Raw genomic sequence first — 27,228 nt, 5'->3', positions numbered from 1 at the left:
CCTGGCGGCAGCGGCAGCCTGGCGTGAAAGCGGCGCCTGCCGGCTGTGCTGCCACCACATGGCCAAAGGATCCACGGGGCGCCAGGCCAGCTCGGCAGCGAAGGTGAGCGTGGAGGGGGGTCCAGTCTGGGGCGTGGCTGGGGGGGACAAAGGGGGTGTGGCCAGAGGTGGAGCCAAGGGAAGGATGCATTTTTTATGTTTTTTGCTCCCGCTACCCTGAAAATCTGGCTATGCCAGTGATTGTTGGCAGCCAAATGAATAACAAAAGGCTGTGATTCATCAGGGAAGCCCAGTGCTGGAGCTGTGAGAGCCTTTTGCTTGAAGAGCCTTAAAGCAGTGTCCTGCTCCTCTCCCCACTCCCACTGGGCCTTTTAATAATTGCCACAAGGGTGAGTTATTTCAATATACTTGTAAATGTGGGATCTGAGGAAATTAAACCCTGCCAAGAGTATTCGCAAGGAGTGGGCATCAGGCGGAGCCGGCATTTCTACTAGGGCTCTCACCTTGCGCTGGCCTGGTTGCCTCCTCCTTGCCCAATAATTATCCCCAAATATGTGACTAGGGGCTGCACCAATGGTGCCTTCTGCAAGGCTCCCTTAAATCCTGTTTCTTGACTTAATGCTAACGCCTTCTCAGTTATCATCTGTGTCTGTGCCTCGGGTTCCCCAAAGACCAAACTATCATCCACATGGGAAAACACAAACGGTCTATCTTGTGGGCTAAATCTACCGCATGTTGGTGTGCAGTTGCTGGATTATTGTGGTACCCTTTGGGGAATCGACAAAAAACCTATTGCTGTTCTTTCCTAGTAAAGGCGAACCGATCCTGTGAGTCAGGGTGTAGGTGAATGGGAAAGAAACAATTGGCTGAATCAGTTACTGAAATATATTTCAATGTAACTTGGACCTTTTGTATGGCCTATGTCATGTGTGCTACAATAGGAGCCATGGGTATTGTATTTTTGTTAATCCTCCTGTAGTCAGGGCCGGCTCCAGGCACCAGCTCAGCAAGCAGCTGCTTGGGGCAGCATGTCAGGTTTTTCTGCGGCATTTCGGTGGTGGGTCCCTCGGTCCCTCTCAACGGGAAGGACCAGCCGCCGAATTGCTGCCAAAGAAGAAAGCAGTGCGGTGGAGTCGCCACCGATCGCAACTTATTTCCCCCCCTCAAATGCTTGTAGTGGCAAAAACCCTGGAGCCGGCCCTGCCTGTAGTCACATGCTATCCTCTTGTTAGGAACTAGGAGTGGGCATCTGCTTTTAGTACCGGCCATACAGGGGAATTGAAGGGTGATTTTGTTTTTCAGATTACTCCCTGCTGTTCCAACTCCTGGATAGTTTGTGACAATTGGGCCTCTGCCTCCTTTGGATAAGAATATTGTTTCTGGGGATGTACCCGTACAATTTTTACACCAGCATTAATTTTACCACTACCTGTTTTCCTTTGAGTCCAGACCGAGGGGCATTTCTGGCACCATTCCTGAATTTGCTGGGCCGATAATGCTGCAACTGGTCTCCCTCCCACTTTTGCTAGTAATATCTTTTGGTCAATTTTCCCACAATGGGGAAGTGGAATATCAACTTTCCATAAGATACCCCTGGGCATGTCTATTACTATATTGTTGAACAATCAATCCGAGCCCAAAATGATTTCACTAGTCATGTCTGGAGTTTACATCAGGTTCCCAAAGGTTTTAAACCCTTGTACCAAAAAGGAGGCCTGGGCCCGTTCCCAACCAATGCTAGGATTGCCTTCGGAGGAGTTCAGGGTCACTTGTTGAACATGCCTTCCTGCTTTTGGAGTGTTTTGATTAATGGCACTGCAGCTGCTGTGTCTATTAAAGCCAATGTAGGGGTATGCTTACCCTGCTGAACATACTTGCATGGTCTTCCTCCAGGGTCTCAATGAACCTTTCCTATGAACTTCCCCTCTTGTGCCCCTACAGATAGTAGAAGTTCATTGTTCAGTGGGCCTTTCTATGCTAAGGGGAGGGATAGCTCATGGGTTTGAGCATTGGCCTGCTAAACCCAGGATTGTGAGTTCAGCCCTTGAGGGGACCACTTAGGAATCTGGGGCAAAATCAGTACTTGGTCCTGTAAATAAAGGCATGGGGCTGGACTCAATGACCTTTCTGGGTCCTTTCCAGCTCTATGCAATAGGTATGTCTCAAATTATTATTGGCCTGCATCAGGGAGATGCTGTGGATGTGCACTGGGGGATACACATGCTACTCCTTTACGAGTATATTGTGACTTTGTAGCTTCTCTAACCAAGTCAGGTGTGAGTGCTCCATGCCACTGTGCACGGTTGGCTCTGTACTGCATCAGGGTTTGCCAGGCTAGTCAGCAAGTCTCATTCTCAGTTAGCTCTACCTCTTCTCCCCCTTCCTTCTGTTTAGGGGTGTCGGCCTGATATTGCCAGATATCTGTATATACCTAATCCCCCGCCAACCCCTATTCCCTCCTTTTCCAGGAACAACCTCCAGCATATCCTCCCCCGTTCCGAATGATCCCTTTTGTACCACGCTTATTTGTACATGGGACTGCCGGTTCTATTGCTGCCACATAGGAGAATCTTTCTATCTATCTCTCTATCTATCGTCACCCAGAATGAGTGGTTATTTGTTGGACCACCCCTCTTACTTCCCCCAGATTAACTGGGTGATTATCCTGCCAAACTGCAAGTTTTCCAGAGTAATATGGGGCCAAAGATACTGCACAATCCCTTAAGGACTAGACACTGAATGCTAACTCATATATCGGGGTGATACCGTTGACTGCCACCAGGCCAGCCATTAGTTGCGTCAGAGCCCATCGGGTTAAGTAATTTTCTGGGTCATCATTAGGCTCCTGGGTGGAGGCTACAGCTTGTGCTATGAAGTTGTGCCTGCCTATTCATTCCCCAAAGGTTGCCATCAGGGCCAGGAGGCTATCGTTGGTGGCTGCTCTCCTATTCAGGTGTCTCGAATCCAGGGGTTGACAGCCTTTCAGAAATGCTGTGCCGAGTCTTCATTTATTCACTCTAATTTAAGGTTTTGCGTGCCGGTACTAAATTTTAATGTTTTAGAAGGTCTCTCTCTCTCTCTCTCTCTCTCTCTCTGTCTATATATATATTACATAACTAAACTATTGTTGTATGTAAAGTAAACAAGATTTTTAAAATGTTTCAGAAGCTTTATTTAAAATTAAATTAAAATGCAGATCTTATCAGTCTAGTGCAGTGGTACTTAACCTGGGGTGCGCGCACCCCCTGGGGGTACAAGATGCCCTTTCTAGGAGTGTGAGACATACAAGATTTTTTTAGAAGGTTAAGAACCACTGCACTAAACCGATAAAATCTCCATTTTAATTTAATTTTAAATGAAACGTCTTAGACATTTTAAAGACCTTGTTTACTTTACATACAACAATAGTTTAGCTTTGTACTAGAGACTTAGAGCAAGAGAGACATTCTAAAAGTTTCAAATCTGTTACCGGCACGCAGAACGTTAAATAGGAGTGAATAAATGAAGATTTGGCACACCACTTCTGAAAGGCTGCCAACCCCTGGCCTATTGATTTAACTCAGCAAAAGTATCTTACAGTAGGTACATTCGTCAGCTTTAAATGAAAGCAGACTATTCCTCTTAACCCCAAGATGTTACTATGTTAAAAAAAACCTTACAATAAGTGAGGGAAAACATTTGGATTTTCTTGGTACCTAATGTTCAACATGAGCTGCAAAAAGTTATATCGTGTAAGACTTTGGTCAGTAAAACAGTAAACCCAACTGAAGTCAGTATCTGGCAAAACTATTGACTTCAACAGAAGCAGGATCATGAACAACTTTTGCATAGCTTTAACTTCAAATGTATTTATATTTAAAGACACATTTGAAAGCTAGCTCCTACATCATATTAGTCTAATATGCCAGAGTGTGGTGTTCCCTGCTCTCTTTTTCAGTTGAGTTCAGCTCTTGTGGAATCCTGGACTCAAGTCTTCACAAGTTAGTGGAGACTTGCACATTTAAAAAAAGCCAAATCTCCTCATATGTCCTGAACGGAGAGGAGAATTAATATAAAACTCACTTCTCACACCCTATGAAAAACCACACCAGCCTCAGCATCCACCATTTTGACAAAAAGCTGCACAGACAGAAAATAAAAGCAGCTTTCAGAGCAGATCAGAAAATGGCATTGCATTTTATATTCTCTTTTAAAAATAATGCTAAAGGGTTTTACATTTTATTCATAGGAATCCTGTATAGTAATTAAAAAACCCACATCCACCTTCCTATAGGCCATCTCCTTAGTCCAGTGAGAAGCAGTAGCTGTGACTTCACGAACCGATGTGTTCTGAGAATGTCACTGTAAATGTCCCTCGCTCTCCCGCTCAGAGGGAGGCCACTCGGGCTGACCCTGTCTGGCAAGGACCAGTGTCTGTGAGACAGTCCAAAGCCCACGGTAGAGCTGGGTGATTAATAGTCACTACCACGCTTTGGCCTGGTCTGGGATAGCTCAACTAGTCAGCCTTTAACCACAGTCTATCAGGGCTGTCTGGGCACTGAGCGGGCTTGGGCAGCCTGCAAACAAACAGTCTTTCAGGTTATTGGTCCATGAAGCTCCTCACCAGAGCTAGAGCCTCCCTGCACAACGTAGGGAGTCAGCCACCTCGGGGTAGAGTGGCAGGGGGACGTGGGCCTACCCTACCCTACTGTGTCCCAGCCAAGGGCCCTGGCAGGGGCAGAATCAGCTGCCTGGGCAGATATTGGGCCAGTCCTTGTCTGCGTCTGGGAATTGGGAACAGCCTGGCGCAGGTTCCTCTTGGGGCCTTGGGAGACCAAGCTGAGCATCATCCTCCTTCACAGGCTCTCCCCCAACCGTGCTATCTGGCCAGACTTTTCTACTTCCGGCCATGCCACGGTACTTCTGGTGAGGGGAGCAAAGCAATCTGGGCTCTGCCCTCCAAGGGGCGTGTAAGTGTCCCTCCCTCTCCTTCTCGGAGGAAGGCCACTCAGTCACTGCAGTCACACTGAGTAGGGTTGAAAGCTATATTTTCACTCTTAGGGACACTGAGCACATAAATTAATTTTACTTCACTTAGACAAAAGGACACATCACTGTTTCCACAAATGGAGGACAGCAAAAGGCAGAGGATGAAGGCCTATAGAAAGCACCTAGTGTGTTGTAAAGTCCTTTTTGATCCTGGAGATCCCCTCTGTTGGGACATGGCACTATACGGAACAGCCACATTCCCTGACAGTCTCACCTTCCTTAATGCGGACAAATTAAGATGGATCCCGTTAGTATTAACTAACATCAATTCCATCACAATAGCTTTACTGTCATAGAGTTTCTGGGGATGTAGAGGAAGAGAGGCAGAGGCACAGGTGCTCAACATATTCTTGGAACACTACTCATTTTGCAGCAGGCCATACACTTTCTGTCGAGGGAACAAAAAAGTGGAACTAGGAAACAACCACATTCTTCCAGTCCACTATCAGGGGAATAACCCGTACAAGGGATGTTAGCTTGTGATTTTTAAGTCTCTACTGTATTATCAATTTAGGATCTTAGAGTTTCAACCCTATTCTTATTCCTATATTCTAGGACTGGAAGGGACCTCGAGAGGTCATCGAGTCCAGTCCCCTGCCCTCATGGCAGGAATACTGTCTAGACCATCCCGGGTAGACATTTATCTAACCTACTCTTAAATCTCTCCAGAGATGGAGATTCCACAACCTCCCTAGGCAATTTATTCCAGTGTTTAACCACCTTGACAGTTAGGAACTTTTTCCTAAGGTCCACCCTAAACTGCCCTTGCTGCAGTTTAAGCCCATTGCTTCTTGTTCTATCGCAGAATCTCAGGATTGGAAGGAACCTCAGGAGGTTACTTAGTCCACCCCCCTGCTCAAAGCAGGACCAATCCCCAGACAGATTTTGACCCCAATCCCTAAACGGCCCCCTCAAGGACTGAGCTCACAACTCTGTTTTTAGCAGGCCAATGCTCAAATCACTGAGCTATCCCTACCCTACATTTCCAAACAGCCAAGCGCATGGATACGAGTCTGGGACCAGTGGGAACATCCCAATGGCGGTGGAAGATCAGGGGAGGATACAAGACGAAGCTCCCCCCCCTCAGTCAAGAACTCTGTTTCCAGCTGTCTCTGGGGCAGGTGCTGCAGGACCCCTGTGAGGGAGCCAGCCTGGCCATGAATTCTGGAGCAGTTCCTACAAATCAATGCATGTAAGTCACATTTCTAGGAAAACAAACAAACCCAAAAGGCTCCGGCACATGTGTCAGAGGCAAACAAAGGTCTAGGTGTGCGTGGGCTGAGCTCTAGCCTTGGCCCCAGCACCAGCCTCCCAGCATGGGTGGGGGGGACCTCCACCAGCTGCAAGAGGTTAAACCTCAGCCCCCTTCCTGTGTCCTGCACTGGCCCTTAGATCCCTTTCTGCCGTACTCCTTCCTAGACAGTCTCTTCCCATTCTGTATGTGTGAAACTGATTTTTCCTTCCTGAATGGAGCACTTTGCATTTGTCTTTGTTAAACTTCATCCTATTTCTCCTTCATCCCATCCCATTTACCTCAGACCATTTCTCCAATTTGTCCAGATCATTTTGAATTATGACCCTGTCCTCCAAAGCAGTTGCAATCCCTCCCAGTTTGGTATCATCTGCAAACTTAATAAGCTACTTTCTCTGCCAATATCTAAGTCGTTGATGAAGATATTGAACAGAGCCGGCCCCAAAACAGATCCCTGCGGAACCCCACTTGTTATACCTTTCCAGCAGGATTGGGAACCATGCCTTACTAAATTCTAGGTACACAACATCCACTGCTTCTCCCTTATCCGCAAGACTCGTTCTCCTGTCAAAGAAAGCTATCAAATTGGTTTGACACGATTTGTTCTTTACAAATCGATGCTGGCTACTCCCTATCACCTTACCACCTTCCAAGTGTTTGCAGATGATTTCCTTAATTACTTGCTCGATTATCTTCCCTGACACAGAAGTTAAACTAACTGGTCTGTAGTTTCCTGGGTTGTTTGTATTTCCTTTTTTATAAATAGGCACTATGTTTACCCTTTTCCAGTCATCTGGAATCTCTCCTGTCTCCCATGATTTTCCAAAGATAATAGCTAGAGGCTCAGATACCTACTTTATTAGCTCCTTGAGTAGTCTAGGATTCATTTCATCAGGCCCTTGTGACTTGCAGGCATCTATCTTTACTAAGTGATTTCTAACTTGATGGCAAACTCTGAGCAAGAATCTGATGCTGTAAGTAGTGAGGAGTGTGATATCCTGCAGATTTTGACTATGTAAATATTCTCATTCACTCAGTACCTGTATCTTTCCCATCCCCTAATCCCATGTGGTTGGCATTTATAGTTACTTCCTATCATGGTAGTCATCTCGCTGTAGATGCCCACAGGTGGCAGAACTACGGTGACTAAATGCGCATGGGTCTCCGAAGCAGATCATCCTTTCTGCTTCTGATCAGGACACTGGCCACTGACTGTGCCATGTAGTCCCAGTCTTCCAACTCACTCCTCAAGTTTGTCCTTCTGCTGTGGCACTGCTTAGCCTCCATGGAACTCGGTCACTGCTGCCATGGCTTCCTCTCACCTATTAGTGCTGGAATTGACTTACTGATCAAAATCTGGCTGCCAGGCTAACAGGCTAACTGCAGATGTATATTGGTCTGGCTCCTACAGCTGCTGCATGGGGAGGTCTTCTGATCCGTCTGACAACAGTGCAGTAGTCCAACCTCTTGAAAGGAACCGTGGCTCCCCAAGGCCTTATCTAGCCTTGTCCCTAGCTGTTGGGATTTTGAGACTTGTAACCTGACGCTCTCCGCTGCTGTCTCCTTCCTAGACTAATATCAAGGGCCTGGAGTCAGAGGTCAGCAGCCTGTGAAAAGAGAAGGAAGAGCTGATGCCTGCACTTCACACTGCAAAGGATGTTAACCAGGCAAAGCAAGGCTGGCTAGGAAGGCCAAATAAATTGGTTCCAGCAGAGGCTCGTTTCTCTAATCAGCAGCACTTGGGCTGGCAAATAAAGCCCTGCTGGCCACTGCTGCACATACTGATAACTGGGATAAAACAGCAAATCCTAAATTCCAAACTGTTGCACTGAATGGGCTTGTCTGCTTCGTGACTAATGTCCCAGGTGATGAATCTGCTGGCTCAGCACTCTTCAGGTGCTGGGTGTAGTTTTTATCACCACCCTACACAATGACCCAAGGTAGAGAATTCCATTCACACCCTTACCAGACAGTGACGGCTCTGGGGAATCTCTTGTCAAAACGTAACTACTTCATTGAGACAATAAATGTGTTTTGAGGCTGTGGAAGGGTTCACGTTGGGCGCTAGGAAGGGGCCTGCTGTATCAGGTTTTTACTCTACAGGCTGGCATAATGTGTGAGGGGGGAAATACCCTCAACTTTGAATGAGTAAATTTTCAGTTTCTCCTGTAGAGAATCTATTCTGACCTAGTGCATCCTGCTAGGAGTTGCGATGAGGATGAGGAGGCCCTTGAGGCAGAACACCTAGAACAGGGAGCCAAAGAATCATTCTTAGCCCGGCTGCAGACTCTGATCTTGGCTAGTTCTTGCCCTTCTCGGTGCCTCAGTTTCCCATCAGTAAAACAAGAACAATGCATACTTGATTTGATTTGTTGGGAAGGACTTGTTTATCTTTGTAGTGCTTTGCCATCTTCTGATTAAAGAGGCAAGCGACAAGACTAGAATTAGAGTCTACTCCTGTTTTTCCAGATGGCTTGGGGACGGGCTGAAACTTCTGGCTAATCAGCCAGTCAGATAAAGAGAAGTACTCTTTTGATCTGGGTTCGAGCTTCGGACTGAGAGGCAAAGATCTGGATACAGTGGGAGTTGCAGGCTGAAGTCACTCTGGGAAGCTGCTTTACCCAATTGACTACTGTTGTCATTCTGGGCTATGAGCCAGTGAGCTCTGTGTGTCAGCCCTTCTCCTGCATATGTTGCCTGCCCTGGGCTATGGCCAGACACAGCCCCTCGGTGATGATTCCAGTGTCAGGGAAATTCCTGCATTAATGGTCCCTGGGAGGGGTCATGTCCTGGGCTGCAGGGCTCCGTGATGGGAGAAGAGGGCTGACACGAGATGCTGCTGTGGATATAACTAGCTACGGGCTGCACTTTCGAATTGGATACTGTGCTGCAGCCATGGGACCGGATTGTGAGTGGATATATTGTTGCATTGGTGTAGTATGAATTATGCTCATTGCTGAATATTACTTAGAGGTTAATTGAGACGTTATTAGTGGGCTACCGGGGGGATACGTTGTGGATTCAGATAACTAGAAGTTTCAGATCAAGGGAAATTTTGATTAACTGGGAGTGTCCTGCATTCTAGTTCCAGACTCTACTGGTATGTCTGCACTGGGAAAAAAAACCACAAGACCTGCAGCGATGAGACTCAGAGCCGGGATCCAGTGAGTCAGGCTTGCGCTATGGATCTAAAATAGCAGTGAAGACATTTGGGCTTGGACTGGAGCCTGGTCTCTGAAAACGGGTGAAGAAGGAGGCTCTCCGAGCCTAGGCTCCAGTCCGAGCCTGAATGTCTTCACTGTTGGTTTTAGCTCCATCGTGTTAACCCTGCAAGCTTGAGTCTTTAACCCGGGGTCTGGGCTAGCTGCTCTCTGTCTCTTTGGGAGTTTCAAGTTGTGGTTGTACTGCAATTGGCTCTTGTTCACCTGAAGGGAACTGGCCTCATGGCTGAGCTGTTCTTAGCTTGCTGAGGGTCAACCATTCTACTTATACCCTAGGAAATAGATTCCTAGTGTGCATCTCCCTTCCACCCTTCCCTTTGGATTGAATGAGTTGCTGAGAAGCACAACCTGAGTTTCTAAACCCTGCTTTATACAATGGGCAGGCCCTGGGTTGAGTGAGGGATGGCGATTCTGCGTCTGGTTTCACGGGAAGGAGAAGGGGAGTCAGCTCCTCGAGAACAGCACTACTAAGCATATATTTCTAGGGCGATTCTTGCAGGCTGAGTGAGCGAGGAAGGAAAAGGCTCCAGGAGTTGGAAGGGCAAATGAATGAGCTAAAGAAGAAATTGAATGAACAGTCAAAACTCTTGAAGCTGAAAGAATCTACAGAGCGCACAGTGTCCAAACCCGAAGCAAGAGATTCGGGTAACTAACACTGCCATATGCAGCCTCTGAGCTCCATCTAATGGAGCAACTTCCAGCTAGAAGATAGTGAAAGCTTCCATTTGATTGGGTTGGCATCGCCCTGTGTTACAAGCAGTGGTGAGCTGGAGCCAGTTCCCACCGGTTCCCATGAACCGGTTGCTAAAATTAGACATGCGTGGAGAAGCAATTGTTAAAAGGCCAGGAGGTGAGCAAAGAACTGCAGTCATGGGCTGGACCATCGTGTTGCTCCCAGGATTTCTAGCTGGGGTGGCTGAGGCTCTCCCAGCCCCTCCCTCGCTTCCCCCCAGCTGCAGCATGGCCAGCCGAGCTCTGGAGTTGTCCTGCTACCGCTTTTTGAGTGGCCCGGCAAGGTGCGTGTGTGTGCGTGCGTGGGTGAGGGTGCTGCAAGCTCCAGGGCTGGCCAGAAGGGAGAGGAGGGGGCAAGTGGGGCAATTGGCCCAGGCCCTGCAGGGGCCCCCAGCCCCACGAGTATGTCTCCCCCCGCCACCTCCTTCAATCAGAACTTTTTATAGGGAACTGGTTATTAAGATTTTGGCAGCTCATCACTGGTTACAAGACTCCTGTAATTGTAGTTCTGTGACTAGCGTCGCTAATGATGGCATGCATAGGAGGCTCTTATAGTATAAGCATAGACCTGGGAGTCAAACCTTGCCACGCTACTCATTCAATCCAAGCCTTGGGCTTTTTTGACTTTGTTATAACTTAGTTTCCACGTCTGTAAATCAAGATGGTTCCCTACGTCTTGAACCTAGTAATTCTTGCTTGCACTGCCTGTCCTAGAGTCTACCACCTGTTCCAACAATGATGGCTAAGCACACCAGCTGGATCTGCTAAACTGATCACCAGTGAGATGCCAATGTTTAAGAGATTGACATTAGGCTTCAGACTTCTCATTGGCATGAGTGGGTGGAGTTAACACTGTGCAGAACTTGTCTCTGACTGTTTGCAGACATGAGAAGAGAGTTTGCTCTGGGTCCATTTCTTGAAGGTTTTCTTCAACCATAAGATCTAGAAGCAGAAATGCTTTGACACAAAAATGCTTTTAAATCGAGAGCTGTGGTTCTGGTACACCCCTGCAGTGGGTGTATTCTGGAGACAGTTTGGCTGCATTTGAAAGGTGAACCAAGATGCTTGTAATATGGCTATGACCCTAGTTAAGGGGTTTGCTCCTCCAGAGTATTGGCATCAGTAATTCCAAAAGCAGATCAGGCAGCTGTTTCCTTCCTGCTTAATACTGCCTTGCGTGCAGGGCCATGCCATCTGGATCTGCTCTCCAAGTGGTCAGTGAAGGAAGACTGGATTCTTATAAATGTAGATGTACTACTCCACAGCTAAAGCGAAGAGCAGCCATGTTTTCGGTTAGCATGTCACTGTGCAGATGCTTCCTGACTGGCTTTCAGCAGCCTGGAGTCCTGCATCCAGAGTTGTGAATCACATTAAGCTAAGCAGCCGAACGGTTTCCACTGTGCTAGGGATGCAGGGAGGCGAAAGAATTGTATGTAGGGTGGGATTTTTGCAGGCTGCAGTTGCTAACAAGCTGCTAAGAGCGTGAAGTAGTGGATAAATGGAAAGAGAGCCCACCCCAAGGAATGGAAGGAGCTGCTGGTTGAGTAAAAGTGGGTGTCAGCATGGTGGTGCGCTGCCTGATGCACCCCTTTGAATAATGAGCTAGCACAAAGGTTGCCTGACTAGCCCACTGATGGAAGCTGGGTTAGATGGGTGGAAAACAGGGGAGGTCTTTGGAATTTCCTTTCCTGTATAGAAGTAAATAGAGGCAACATAGTTTATTTGCCCCTAGACATGGAGGAGAGTTCAGAGGAGGAAGTGGGTGGCCGAAGTCCCACTGTTGCGATGTCCAGTAGAATTTATTACAGGGGTAGGGAACCTTTTTGGGTATAGCATTCATGGCCAGCCATACAATTTGTAACAAAATTGGGGTTGGAGTGTGGGAAGGGGCCATGGCTCTGGTTGGAGGTGTGGGCTCCAGGGTGGGGCCAGAAAGAAGGAGTTAAGCGTGTGGGAGGGGGCTCTGGGCTGGGGCAGAAGGAGTGCAGGGTGGAATGAAGGCTCCGACTGGGAATGCAGGCTTTGGGGTGGGGCTAGCAATGAGGGGTTTGGGGTGTAGGAGGGTGCTCTGGGCTGGGACCAAGGGGTTGAGAGGGAGAGTGATCAGGGCTGGGGCAAGGGGCTGAGGCATGGGGGGGTGGCCCAGGGGTGCAGGCCCCAGGCAGCACTTACCTCAAGCAGCTCTCGGAAGCAGTGGCATGTCCCCCTCCAGCTCCTTCATGGAGGTGCGTCCAGGCAGATCTGCTGTGCACTGCCCTGTCCGCAGGTGCCGCCTCTGCTGCTCCCCATGGCTGTGGTTCCCGGCCAATGGGAGCTGTGGTGGCAGCGCTTGGGGCGGGGGCAGCATGTGGAGCAGAGCTCCTGGCTGCCCCTATGCACAAGGGACAGAGGCGGCACATGCTGCTGCTTCCGCGAGCTGCATGGAGTGGCCCGGGACCCCGTTCACCAGTGGGAGCTCAAGGGCCAGATTTAAACAGCTGGTGGGCCAGATGTGGGCCGCAGTTTGGCCACTCCTGGTTTATCATCTCCTGTCTTTCTCCAGAGTTGGCTTGAAAATGTAATGGAGGTTCTGGTTAGTACTAAAGAGGCCTGGCACCACCTCTCTAAGCTTCTGGAGGATAGAAAGATCGTGGCCCAGGACTCCTGCAGCTTAGAGAAAAGAGGGAAGCTGGGGAGACTCCACCTCCAAAACTTCCGATGAGTGACGCACAGGGAGACATAGCTTAGAGCTACACTCTCTCACTGCTACGCTTGTTCTCTCCATTTGGGGTCTGTGAAGTCCTGTGAAGAGTAGATGAATGTTTCCACAGCCTCCCGGCTGATGAAAGGAATAGCAATGAAGCGGTGGTTGTAGCAGAAGAGGGGACGGGGATCTGGTTCTGTTCCCTAAAGCAAGTCTGGCATGTCTGGTTTCCTCCTCCACTCCATTTATGCTTCCTTTAGGAGTGGCCTTTTCTTGGCCAAATCTCTAGGTCTCTTCTCTTATCCCTCAAAGTTACCCACCACCTAGAAAGACAATGACTGCCTAGTCTGACCTTTATAGACTGTGCTTTTCATTGCTAAAAAACATTCCTGCAAGATTTCCATAGGCACAGTCAAGATTTCAAAGGAGGAGAGGATCAGTGACTATGATTTAAGAAAACATCATTGTTTTCCCAAAGTTCCTATCATCCCTTGGTACAGAGTTTCTGTCCCTTAACATTCTTACTGGTTCCTTGCATATTCAATCCTTCTCCAGGCCTTAGAGAAGTGGGATTTTGGCCTTGGGCTTGTTACAGAGATTCATTCGACAATTTTCAGCAAAGAACAGAGAAACACCAATTAGGCCTCTAAAACAAAAATTTCTGTCACTAACTATATTCTACTCTTATTCTTTATATGAGATGAGTCTTTGATAAGGAATTGTTAAATACCAGCACACCCTCCCAAGGTGGGGACAGTATCCCAACATCTTTTACAAAAACCAAACCCATAATGTATACAGTCTTGAAAGGACTTTTACATCAACGTCAGCATGCGTACCTGTACAAAATTAAGCTGTTTTATCTTTTACATATCACAAGCAACTGAGCCAAAACAAAGGCTAGGTTTCCATTCTTCCTGGTACTTTATGTGAGCTAATATTACTGAACTAATGACAGTCTTACAATATGCTCTTTGCAATTCTAGCTGTCTGCTGTAGCAAGATACCTTAAGTTACAACAACCACATCTTAGGAAATAAAAGACTGAATAAAATGTTTTCTAGAAATCCCCTCCTCTTTACCAGTACCCTCCCTCCCTCCACTTCAAAACCAATAAGCAGCTCTTTCCATCACAGACAAATAATGTAAGTGTTGGACAAAAATCCATTTTATGGAGCATGTCGTTTGGTCCCGTCTGGCTATTCTGTCTTCCTCTGCTCTGCTCTGTTAATCATATACTGAGTGGCAATACTTCCAACCAGGGGATCAGCAGGGTTGCTGCCTGTAAGAAGGCAGCAGGTGGAAGGAGAACTTTAGAAATAGTTCGTGCTGGACTCCAGTTGTCTTTTAAAATGTCAAGGCAGTTCACTCCCTGGCTGTTAATATGACAGTGATAGATTCTTGTCTGAACCGTAACCTTTGGAGGCTTGAAGGGATGTTCTGGTGTCAATGTGATATCAAAGAAGAAAAGTGGAGCCTGGAGATCCTAGTATAGTTGATCTCCATTCATAGATGTTATTGCCTTTGGGGTCAGCGCAGCCATTGGGAGATGGATCTAAGGTAATATCATCCAATTCCTTTTGAACCCTCTTGGCACTATGGAGAGGAGCTTGGAGTTAGGCCCAACTGTCCACACTGCCAGCATACAAGCTGCCCTGGGCAGGTAGGGGTCCCCTGGGGCTCCTCCCTTCGCCTGTCTACCGGCTTCACCCCGGCGTGCTCACGGAGTTTCCTGCGCCCCTCTGTGTCCCGCGGGGCTCGATGCTCCCTCGGTGGGAAGTCAGCCTCTGCATATTCCTCCTTTCTCTGCACGGCGGCTTCTAGGGTGGCCGGCTTACGTCGCCATAGCCAAACCCGCACACTGTCAGGGAGGCATTGTATGAACTGTTCAAGATCACTTGATCCATTATCTGTCCCACGGTGTGGGCATCGAGCCTCAACCACCATGTTGCCCAGTCTGTTAATTTTTGAGGAAAGGCCGTGGTCACATGCCCGCTGCCCATGGGGCTGCCCGAAACTTTTGCCAATACATCTCGTCCGAAAGCCCGAGGCTGTTCAAAATCACTGCCTTCACTGCATCATAGTCCCTGGCTTGGGCATCTGTCAGGGCCATATATGTGTCCTGTACCTCCCCAGTGAGATAGGGGGCCAGCCATAGGGCCCAGATTGTCCAGTCTCATCCCACGCCCAGGGCCACCCGCTGAAAGGTACCCAAAAAGGCATCGGGGTCATCAGCTGGAGCCATCTTACAGAGGCTGAGGCCTGGGGCCTGGATACCTTCTCCCCCAGCAGGACTCACCAGCTTGTGCAGGAGCTGCTGCTGCACGGTCGACTTCTCCTTGATGATGTCCTGTAGGGCCTTCTGCTGCTCTGCCTGCCAAGGGAGTAGAGCCTGCCTCTCCACGTGGTGGGACTGCTGGAAGGACTGAAGTGCCTTCTGCATTTCTGTCTGTTGCTCGGTGAGCTACTGCATGTTGGTCTCCATTACCAGGTCGCCAAACTGTGTCTTTGGCACTAGACCCCGGACACGCCCCCACTTGTAAGAGGTCCTCCGCCCGCACCTCTTCCTGGGGCCCACTGGCTGTCCCAATAAAGCACAGAGAGGCTGCTTCTTCTGCAGGACCTGTGACTTTATATACACGTGTTCTCCCACCACCAGTGATATGCTATATACAGATCAGGCCTTACAGTCTCCTCTTCCACCCAGAGTCTGCCCTCAGCCTAGAGACTGACCTTCCCCTGGCCATCACCCCCCTTCTTCTGGCTACCAGCCAGCCTTTTTAGCCTTCAACCCTCAGGCCCGCAGGTGCAGCCAGTTCTAACAGCCAGGCACCAGACTTCTCCCCAGCCCCAGTCTCTTTCCCCTGATTGGGGCTGGCTGAGCAGGAGCTAAGTAGGTGCCTTTGCACCAGCACCCTGCTACAAATACATGTTAATGTTTGTAGAAGGTCTCTCTCTGTCTATATTATATAAATAAACTATTGTTGTGTTTAAAGTAAATAAGGTTTTTAAAATATTTAAGCTTCATTTAAAATAAAATTAAAATGCCGGTACCGCTCTGCCAACAGGCCGACTCGATTCAAAACTGCTGCTCTTACGGCTTCATAATGTCTGTCTTGCTCCTCCCCCAATGCCATATACGCTCTTGAGCCTCCCAGTCAAATAGGGAACGAGTCGGAGGGTCCAGGTTGCCCTCTCCCACCTGGCATCTGTGGCTACCTGCTCAAAAGTCCCCAGGAAGGCGTCTGGGTCATTCGCCGGGCTCATCTTACATAATCCCCAGCTCGGCGGCTGAGTGCCCTCCCCTGCCATAGGACTCACCAGCCATTGCAGGAGTTGCCCCTGTACGCTGGTCTGCTCACAGATAAAATCCTGCAGGCTCTGCTGCTATTCCTCCTGCCAGGCCAAAAAGGCCTGTCTCTCCATTTGGTGGGCCTGCTGAAAGTTCTGCAGGGCGTGCTGTCTCTGCTCCTGCTGATGACAGGCCATTTCAGGGTCTCCTCCATCGCCTGGTCGCCAGCCACTTGCGCTGGCTTCAGGTTCCCAGACAAGCCCCCACGTGTAGCAGCGCGGTTCACCACTCCTCTCAAACCACCTGGAGACCTCTCTGTGCAAACACCAGGGCCCTTTTATTTTCAGTGTATGTTCCGCCCATCTTTTAGATACAGTTCAGTTCAGTTCAGGTAGCCCCTTGGGGGACAGCTTCCTTCTGCAGCTAGCTGGGAACGCCAGCCTAAGGCTCCTCCCTTTCCTGATCCCCCCTTTCTGCTTCCTTCCTGTGAGCTTTCTACAGCCCCTGCCCAGAGCCGGCTTTAGCAAGTGCAGAGCCCGATTTGTGGGGCTTGTACTCACCGGGCGGCGCGCCGAGTCTTCGGCGGTACCACAAATGCCCGTACTCTGACCAGGGGAGCGGGGCCGCGGGGATTGCCACGCTCCGGCCAGGGGAACGAGACCCTATTCGGGGGAATCGGCATACAGCCAGCCCTGCTCCTGCCCATAAAACCCACAAGTGTTCCTTCTTTCGCCCGGCAACGAACCACACCCTGCCAGCTCCAATTAATTCTCCTTAATGGGAGCTGGGGCTAACAGGGGCCGGGCCAGGTCTCCTGGATCAGGCTCAGCCTGGGCAGAGGCCACAGATCCCCTACTTTGCAGGTCTGCTGGTTCAAAAGGCATCATGGGGCAGACCACCTGGGGGTGAAGTGGATAAGGCTCACCGGGTCCTCCTCCATGCCCCCTAGCTGGCCCCACCAGTGTCTCCAGCGGTGCTAATGTCTTGGCACAGGCCCCCTACAGCTACCTCCTCAGCTACCACCTCAGTGTACTGGGTGCTCCAGGCCCTGAGGTCCTTGTTTTGGATCTTAGGGACTAAGCCCAGGATCTGCATCTTGGAGGTCTCCTTGGCAGCCCGTGCCCCCCACTGGAACTCAAACTCGGGTAGATCTGTGTGGGGTATGCGGTTGTTTTCCAGGTACTTTTGGCGAACAGATTCCTTGGTCACCAATTTCTTGAGATCCCCAAATACTTCATGTCTCATTCCAGGGTCAACTCGTGGTCTCCTCAACAGCTCCCACACAGGAGATTCTTTAGCAGTATTCCCCTTCATGAAGAGGAAGCTGAGAATGACGTTGAGGAGGCCCAGGTTTGCTGTGCAATCATCCTGTTTCAGGTTCTCCACTTCCAGGTGCGGCAGGTTGCTGACCAGGATGTAGATGTGATGCTTGGAGTCTCTCCACCAGCTGCAGCCCAAAAACCTTCTGATCCACCTGAGCCGGCAGTTTTATTTCCTAATTCCATCCAGGTGGTGGTGTTTAACCATTTCCACCAATTCCATGTTGCTTTCAAAGATTGCCTAGGCCTGTTTGCAGAAAACCGCATTAGCGTCTGCCTGTTCGTCCATAAGACTCTCCTGTAATTGTGATAAGGCCTCGATTTATTTCTTCATTACTTCTAAATCTACGGTATTCATAATCCCAGTTCCAAAGCCAACCCCTCCTAATATATTATCTGCTACATCTCGCCTGGCTCGGCTATAGGGGCTTCGGTGTGTCTTCCTCTTTTGAAAGCATGGCTAAAGGGCACAGGGCAGACATTTTGGCTCCGTTCTTGACACATTTAACTGGGTCCAATGCATTTAAAATCTAATCTCTACTAGCAATGGATTCAGAAGGACCCTTAGAGGGTCACTTTGAGTTATAAACAACTTGCGCTTCTTCATCCTGATCAGTGCTTCTTCTAAACGTCATGTCTTTGGTCCAAATCTTAGTCCGTGTGTCTGAGAACCAAAGGTTTGAATGTCCGTTAGGTATTGGACAAGATCCTGCTATGACAGTTCGTATTGTTCCTGTCTTAAGAGGCTCATCCCACTGGGTAAGAGGCACTCCAGGTGGTGTCCCCACCCCTATTTCCCATTGGTTTGGTATTCCTGTGATGTTTGTAAGGTGAACCTTGAGTCCCACTTCCCCTTCCCAGGCATAGAGCTCAGTATTCCCTTGCGGCTTCAGAATTCAATTTGTGTTTTTTATCATACCATTCTAAGAGAATTTCCGGTTCCTGGATGGGGATCCATGCTTGATTGTCTAGAGTGGAGGTATTGGTTATGGAGGGGAGATGGCAGTGGGGTTGCCCCAAAAATCTTGAAATGTCTGGGGGACACAGGCTCCCAAGAACAGGGATTGCCAAACCTTATACTTGTCAATAAAATCAATGTGGACCCTATTGCCAGGGCCCTAGTCTCCATTTAGGCATCATGGGTTGCCAGTGAAGAGGCCGTGCTTTATGCTGTGCACACCATGGGCAATTCCTTACCCGTGTTCTAACATCATCCTCCATGGTTTTCCGTTCTGCAACTTGTTTCACCCTATTCAAGGTTCCCTTTACTCCCTCCTGCCTGAACTGACGGTCTACATTAATCAGTTCCCACCTCTCCTCCTTTCCTGGAGTTGGGGGATTTACAGCGTCATCTGTTTTTTCAGGGGCCTCAGTAGGGATGCCTTTAGCTTGGCTTCTAGTTACAACTGCTATACTGTGTTGCTGGGCTGTGTTATGTCCCCGACTGTTCCAAGTGGCTTCCACGCTTGTTCCCTTGTTGTGGGCTGTTACATGCCAGATTTTCAGTTGCTTCGGATTCTCTGTTACCCACTGATAAATCCACCTCCATTCATCTAGAGATGCAATATCTTTGCCATCTGCCGCCCTCCACTCATTTTTTTCCAGTCCTGCATCCAGAACTGAATTCCCTTTACAGAAAAGTCGCTGTCAGCGTAAATAGACACTGGTCGTGGGGAATGCTCATATTGTTACAGAACCTGATAAACTGCGTGCAATACAGCTTGTTGGGCTGACACATGGTCCAGCTGGCCATGCATAAAAGACAGTTACTCACCTTTGTAACTGTTGTTCTTTGAGATATGTTGCTCATATCAATTCCTATTAGGGTGTACGCGTATGCGTGAGCGTCGTAAGATTTTTACCCTAGCAACACTCGGTGGGTCAACTGAGGCACCCCCTGGAGTGTCACCATATGCTGCCGGATATATACTCCAGTGGTCCCAGTGCCCCCTCAGTTCCTTCTTGCCGGCTACTCCAACAGAGGGAAAAGAGGTCAGGTTTGGAATGGGTATGAGAAACACATCTTGAAGAACAACAGTTACAAAGGTGAGTAACCGTCTTTTCTTCTTCAAGTGTTTGCTCATAAAGATTCCAGTTCGGTGACTCCCAAGCCCTACCTAGGTGATGGGGTCGTAGTGAGATGTCGTGGAGTGCAGTACCGCTGAGCCAAATGCCACATCACCCCTTGATTGCTGGACTAATGAATCGTGGGAAGCAAAAGCATGTACTGATGACCAAGTTGCTGTCCTCCATATCTCCTATATTGGTACATGAGCTCGGAAGGCGGAGGACGAAGCTTGAGCCCAAGTGGAGTGGGCAGTAAGGTGCATAATTAAGACACCAGCCAAGTCATAGCACGCACGGCTGCATGATGTGATCCAGGACGAGATGCGCTGGATGGTGTGCCACAGCTACGAACAGCTGGGATGTCCTCCTGAAAGGTTTTGTTCGTTGGATGTAAAAGGTGAGGGCCCTGCGAACATCTAGAGAGTGCAGCTGTTGTTCTTGTCGAGAAGTGCGCCGCTTCGGATAGAAGACCGGGAGGAAGATGTCTTGGTTGACATGGAAGGCAGGCACCACCTTAGGAAGGAAGGCAGGGTGTGGTCGCAGCTGTACCTTGTCCTTCTGGAACATGGTATACTGTGGGTCCGATGTCAGGGCTCTAAGCTCCAACATACATCTCACCGAGGTGATAGCTATGAGGAAGGCTGTCTTCCAGGAATGGTAGAGGAGGAAGCAGTTGGCCATCGGCTCGAATGGGGCACCCATGAGTCTGGATAGGACCAGGCTGAGGTCCCACGTAGTGGCCGAATGCCGAATTTGCAGGTACAGATGTTCTAAAGCCTTGAGGAACCTGCTGACCATGGGATTGGAGAAGACCGAGAGCCCATTTTGACCTGGGTGAAAAGTTGAAATCATTGCTTGGTGTACTCTGATGGATAAAACTGCGAGGCTCTGCTGTTTCAAGGACAAGAGAGAGTCTCAGATGGTAGGTACTGACACCTCCGGGGGGAGTATTGCTCAGAGCACACCAGCAGGAAAAACGCTTCCACTTAGCTAAATACGTGGACCTGGTAGAGGGCTTTCTGCTACCCAAAAGAACCTGCTGCATCGAGCGGGAGCAACGTAGCTCAGATTGAGTTAGCCATGCAGCATCCCCCCAGCCCAAACCCCAGCTCCAAGCCCAGCCCATCTGTGCTGGGCATCCCCCCCAACCCCATCCCCCCCAGCCCTGATCCCCAGCTCCGAGCCCAGCCCCTCTGAGCCAGAAACCCCATGACCTCATCCCCATCCTCCCCACAGCCCTGACCCCCAGCTCTGAGCCCAGCCCCTCTGAGCCGGAAACCCTCTGACCCCCAGCTCCGAGCCCAGACACTCTGAGCCAGGAACCTCCCGACCCCATTCCCCACAGCCCTGACCCCCAACTCCGATCTCAGACCCTCTGAGTCGGACACCCCCCGACCCCATCTCCAGAACCGGTGCTACCATTAAGGCATACTAGGTGGATGCCTAGGGTACTAAGATTTGGAGGGGCCAAGAAGCGGCCCCCAATTATTTTTTTACAGCCGTTCCTCCCTGAGCACGCGGTCACTGCTCCACTTCTCCTGCCTCCAAGGCTTGCGGCGCCAATCAACTCTTTGGCGCTGCAAGCCTGGGGGAGAATTAGAGCGGGGGAAGCGTGCTCGGGGAGGAGGCGAAGCAGAGGTGAGCTGGAGTGGGGAGGTCCCACACGGGTCCCTGGGCGTGGGGGGAAGCTGCAGTGGCAGAGATTGCCTCAGGGCTGGGGGGAGCTGCCACGGGGGGGGGGCATATCAGGGTGGGAGAGGGGAACAAGGTGTATGTTTTGCCTAGGGCACGAAACTTCCTTGCACCAGCCCTCGTTCCAGTGAGATACGGGAGACCTGTATGCCCCAGGCTAGAGTCCTAGCTGCTGAGTCTACCGCATCTATTGAGGCTTGCAGACATGTTCTGGCTACCTTCATGCCCTCCTCTAATAGGGCCCCGAACTCCTCCCTGGGCTCCTGAACTTTTGCATTGAGTTCCAAGTTTTCTAATGGTAGCAGCTCAAGAGGGCCTGCTGGTTAGCCACTCTGAGCTGCACGTCGCCAGTAGAGTAAATTTTGCACCCAATAAAATCCAGGTGTCTAGCGTCCTTGGATTTAGGAGTAAGAACTTGTTGACCATGTCTTTCCGTCTCGCTAACAGACTGTGCAAGGAGGGAGCATGGCTGGGGGTGAATATACAGGTATTCGTAGTCCTTGGTGGGGACCAAATGCTTCCTCTTCACCTCTTTGGCAGTAGGGGGTATAGAGGCCGGAGATTGCCAGATCGTAGTGACATTAGCCTGCATAGTCCGGATGAAGGGCAAGGCTATTCTGGTCGGGGTGTCAGCAGACAGTGTGTCTACTACTGTCCTCAACCTCTACCATCTGGAGCTTCGTGTTTTGTGCCACCCTGCAGAGCAACTCGTGGTGGGCACGGAGGTCTATAGGTGGGGGGCCAGAGGAGGTTGTAGCCACCACCACCTCGTTAGGTGAAACTGAGGAGGATACTCCTGGGACTAAGGGGTCCTGGGCAGGGTCCGTCTGCCCTAGGTCCACCATGCTAGGAGCATTAGCCTGAACTGGGGGCAGGGCCGTCAGCTCCGAACCAAGGTGACTCACAGTGGCTTCCGGTCCCAGGGGCTCTGAGTGGGCAGAGCGAGAAGCCCCCAAGGGGACACCTTGGGCCTGATGGTACGCCCAAGGGGTCCAAAAGGACAATTGCAGAGGTCCCTGACCAGGATCCTGTCCCTCATCGTGCCATTGGCTAGCACTGTCCAAATCTTTGTTCTGGACATGGTAGCCACTTTCTGCCTGGGACAACATCGAGGAGGGACAGGATGGCCAAGATGGAGCTGAGCGTGTATGCTGAGTCGCCTTGTGGTGTGGTACCGCCCTGCACCATGGAAGTGTAGATTGGCGCTGTGATCTCGAATGGTACCACGATCCTGATCAGAATCAGTGATCCTATCAGTGCCGGGAGGGAGATCTGGACCTCAGCGAAGATCTATGGGCGGAACGGTGCCGGGATCGACTCTGAGTAGATCGGCGCTCGGACCGGTGTCGGGATCGGTGCCAGGAGCTGGACCGGTACTGACGGAACTGGAAAGTAGATATTTGCAAGGCAGAGAGGTACCATGAGTGCGACCGATGTGGAGATGGTGATCAGTGCCGGGTCTGCGAGCGGTGCTATGAACGAGACCAGCGTCTGGATCAGGACCGTGATCAGGAGTGGGACTGGAATCGGTGCCGTCCTGTCTCATTCTGACACAGAGGATGCAGCACGGAGGGCTTTCCTTTTGGGGGAACAATCTGCACCGGCGGTACCAAAAGTTTCAACGCTCTCAGCTTGGTGAGCACAATCAGGTCTCGTGCCATGGAGAAAGTCTCTGGAGTGGATGGCAGCCCAAGCTCGACCATGGTACGCAGTGGGGAGCTTACGTGCACTGGACTTGACGGCCCTTGTGGCACCAGAGTCAACGGTACTGGGGTTGGTGACTTTGCGGACCGTTCCAACATGGGACACAACTCCGAGGGAGGCACAGGCAGTGCCAGCAACTGCAAGGGGGCAGCAGGTTGTTTGTGCTGCGTCATCGGTTTCAGGGAGAGCGAGCGCCGCTGCGCTGATGGAGGTGCCAGAGACATCCAGTGCCAGGAGTCTTTGCCGGTGTCCGGACATGGTGCTGACCGCTTCTGATGCCGCAGGCGCTCTTCGAACCGACAAAGTCAGTGCCTGGTCTCGGGGCAGAGCTGAGGACATGGGGCTGAGCGCCGCTTCCATAAGTTGATGGGATTCCCCCAGGTACTTCAATCAGGAGTGGTGTGGGTCTCCGATAGGCATTGGCTTAAGGCAGGCCGAGCACGATTTGAAACCCGGAGACCTAGGCATCAGCTCGGGTACCGGAGGGTTGGGGAAGGGGAGAAGCCCCTTACCCCCAACTACTATTAACCCTAAGGGCTGGTCTACACTAGGGGAGGGGATCGATCTAAGATACTTCACGTAGCTGAAGTTGCATATCTTAGATCGAGTTACCTACCATCCTCACAGCGCGGGATCGATGTCCGCGGCTCCCCCTGTCGTCTCTGCTACTGCCATTCGTGTTGGTTGAGTTCCGGAGTCGACGGGAGATGCGATATATTGCTCCCCAAGAAATCGATTGCTACCCGCCGATACGGCCTGTAGTGAAGACGTACCCTAAGAATAATAACTCTTAACTACTACTAAAGAACCAATAACTACTTTTTAAAACGATTTACAACTGTAAACGAGTGCTACACAGAAGCCAGGGAAGTGGAGTTCAGCTTAGCCATGCTCCACAGTTCCAACGACTGGCACCGGCGGTAAGAAGGAACCGAGTGGGCGCTGGGCCGGCTGAGGTATGTGGGGTAGATGTCTGACCGTAAAGGCGCCACTCCAGGGGGCGCCTCAGCCGACCCACCGAGTGTTGCTAGGGTAAAAATCTTCCAACGATTGTGCATGCAGTGCGCACCCAAATTGGAAAGAATATGAGCAAGCACTCGAAGAACTTCTTTCTCTAAATTGATATCTGTGTATTTTACACACTTTCCCCCATTTATTACCATTGCACTTCCATCTCTGAAGCAAACATGCTTCTCTTGCCCTACCGTAGCCAGTTCCTCTAGTGGAGGTGCTTCTACTGAAACAATTCTTTGCTCCAGAGTGATCTCTGGACAATCGGGTTGGGTTCCTTTTTCAATTAAAGCATATGTTAGCATGTCTGGTTTAGATACCGTTTGTGTGGTTATTCCTCTGTTAATTAAAATCAGAGTCCCTTGTGGTGTTCGGGTGTTGGAGACTTTCCCTCCCATCAGTTTTCCTGACAAAATGTACTTTAGTGGAGTGTGGGTGCTCTTTGTGGGTGCTCTGAACAGTGATGGGAGCTGTGCCTGTGAGTGGCTCGAAAGATTACGCTGCTCAGACGCCTGCCAGGCATTCTTGTTCACAGGGGTTAAAGTTAATCTCAGCTCCTTGTAACTTCCTGGATTCTTACGGTACTGGAACGAGTTTTCTTTTCTCAGTGTCGTAGTTAAGGCCGTATTGTTGGCAGCAGCATAGCTGGTGGGATTCAGCGGAAGCAGCTGCTTCTCCTCAGGCCAGCAGGCACGGAAGCAGCGCCTGCTGGCTGCACGGCCAGAGGAGCCATGGGGCGGCAGCCAGGGCCGGTGCAGGGAAGTTTCGTGCCCTAGGTGAAACTTCCACCTTGCACCCCCCACTCAGCTATCCCCACCCCCCCACGGCAGCTAACTCAGCCCCACACCCAGGGACCCCCCCCAGCAGCAGCTGGACCCCTCCACCGCGACAGCTAACCCCTCTCCTCTGCGTCCTCCCACGGCAGCTAACTCTGCCTGGGCAGACTTCCCCATCCTGCCCCGCCACGGCAGCTAACCCTGCCTGGGGAGACTTCCCCGCTCTCCCCCCTGCCACGGCAGCTAACCGTGCCTGGGGAGACTGTTGTACAGACAAAACTACACAGGATCTTTTCAGGGGGCAAGACAAAGATGCCACATTTATTGTGATAACAATCTGATTTATGACAGGAACTAATATCTTAATTTTTATACACACACACGCTATACAAAATACCTATATACACACACAGACACACGCGCGCGAGATCAGGCCTGCAGAACATATGGCCCCCGGGCCGCATCACTGTGCGGCCCGCGGCCGAATTCAAAAGGCTCTGAGCTGCCCGCAGCAGCGAGGAGCCCAGAGCCCTTTAAATCCCAGCCGCGGCCAGGATTCATAGGGCTCTGCCAGTACGCTGTACAAGGATGGCCCAGCTTCCCCAGGGGGCAATTTAAAAGGCCTGGGGCTCCCAGCAGGGGCTGGAGCCCGAGGCCCTTTAAATTGCCACCAGAGCACCACTACTGCAGCCCTGGGATAGGGTTGGCTCTGGGGGCTATTTTAAAAAGTCCGGGGTTCCCGTCGCTTCTACCGCCCCAGCCACTTGAATAGCTCCCAGAGCCCCACCAGTTCCCCAGGGTTTCCGTGGCTATTTAAAGGGGTGGGGCTGTAGAAGAAGGGGAGCCCCGGGCTCTTTAAATAGCCCCCGGAGCCCTGGTGTAGCGGGGGGTGTCTCCAGCTGCCGTTGCTGCCCTGGTCCTTTAAATAGCCCCCGGAGCCCCACCACTTCCCCAGGGCTCGCACAGCTATTTACAGGGCTGGGGCAGTGGAAGCAAGGGAGTCCCAGGCCCTTTAAATAGCCTCTGAGCCGCGGGCTGCTGCTGCTACCCTGGTGGGGGAGGAAGGAGGAGAGGGCACTCACCATACAGGATGGGCTGTACCCCCTGTACCTGCACCTGCACCAGCTGTCTGCAGCCAACCCCTGCTGCACCTCCTGCCCTGCTTGCACCAGTTCCTGTCTGCAGCCAGCCCTGCACCCGCTGCCCACAGCCAGCCCGTCTCCAGCCATCCCTGCACCCCCGGCCTTGCCTCCAGCCCTGCACCAACCCCTGTCTCCAGCCAGCCCTGCACCCCCTTCCCTGTCTCCAGCCAACCCCTGCCGCACACCCCTGCCTGAAGCCAGCCAGTCCCGCACTCCTTTGTCTCCAGCACTGCAAACCCATGCCGCACCTCCCCTGTGGCCCTGCCTGAAGCCAGCCAGCCCACCCCGTACCCCGTCTCCAGCCTGCAGCCAGACCCTACCTCCAGCCACCTCCCCGCCACACCTCCAGCCAGCCCCATGTCCACTGGTGCCCTGCAGTTCCCAGGGAAGTAACGCTGCACACCTGCTTCAATGAGGTGGGCAGGGAGCAGCTGGGACCCACACGTGCACCCTAGCACACCCTCAGGGAGTGGCGGAGCTAATTTCTAGTTCAGACCCATCTTTTTAAAGAAGAACTTTGGGTAGGGTTAACATACATCTGTACTTTCCCGGACATGTCAGGCTTTTGGTTCGTAAATCGCCATCCGGGAGGAAAATACGGACATATGGTAACCCTATTGGTACAAAAATTACATACTGTGGCAGAACTTTTTATAGGGAACCGATTGCTAAGAAATGAAGGGCCCTTTTTTTTTTTTTCGGTCATCCCTGCCAGGGCCCCGCTGAAAATGTTCGAATTGAGCCCCGCAATTCCTAAATCCGGCCCTGCCAGCCGCGGCCAGGAATCAAAGGGCTCTGGGCTGCCCGCAGCGGCAGGGAGCCCAGAGCCCTTTTAATCCCAGCAGCGGCCAGGATTCAAAGGGCTCTGGGCTGCCTGCAGAGATTCCCAGCCGTGGCTGAGATTTAAAGGGCTCAGGGCTCTCTACTGCCAGAGGCAGCCCAGAGCCCTTTGAATCCCGGCGGCGGCTCCAGCAGATGGGCTGGGGCTGGGATTTAAAGGGCTTGGGCTCCCCTCAGGAGCAGGAGTTCTGGCCCCTTTAAATCCCTGCCCCAGCCCTGCAAAGCTCCGGGTTCCCCCAGCCGCTGGAGCCCCGGGCCCTTTAATTTGAGCCTGAGGGCTCCCAACCACCTCTTCAGCTGGGAGTCCCTGGTTGATTTAAAATCAAGTATCACCTCTCCAACCTCAACCCCAACCTTCCTTTTTTACCCACAGCTGTTTTGGTGGGGTGGCGCTGGGGAAGAAGGGTTTGTTTCTGCAGGTCTGGGTGGTCCGGGTGGGAGCGGGCGGGGTGTTTCCACTGGGCCGGCA

General features: G+C 51.1%; 1 pseudogene; it reads right to left on the bottom strand.

Moving 5' to 3' along the window:
- Nucleotides 1–17,129: 17,129 nt before the first annotated feature.
- LOC127033519 (non-structural maintenance of chromosomes element 3 homolog) lies at nt 17,130–22,989 on the bottom strand (annotated as a pseudogene).
- Nucleotides 22,990–27,228: the final 4,239 nt, after the last annotated feature.

The sequence above is a fragment of the Gopherus flavomarginatus genome, chromosome 13 (assembly GCF_025201925.1).
Source record: "Gopherus flavomarginatus isolate rGopFla2 chromosome 13, rGopFla2.mat.asm, whole genome shotgun sequence".
Taxonomy (NCBI): Eukaryota; Metazoa; Chordata; order Testudines; family Testudinidae; genus Gopherus; species Gopherus flavomarginatus.
The sequence above is the reverse complement of the archived record's forward strand: the minus strand, read 5'-3'. Positions and strand labels throughout refer to the sequence as shown.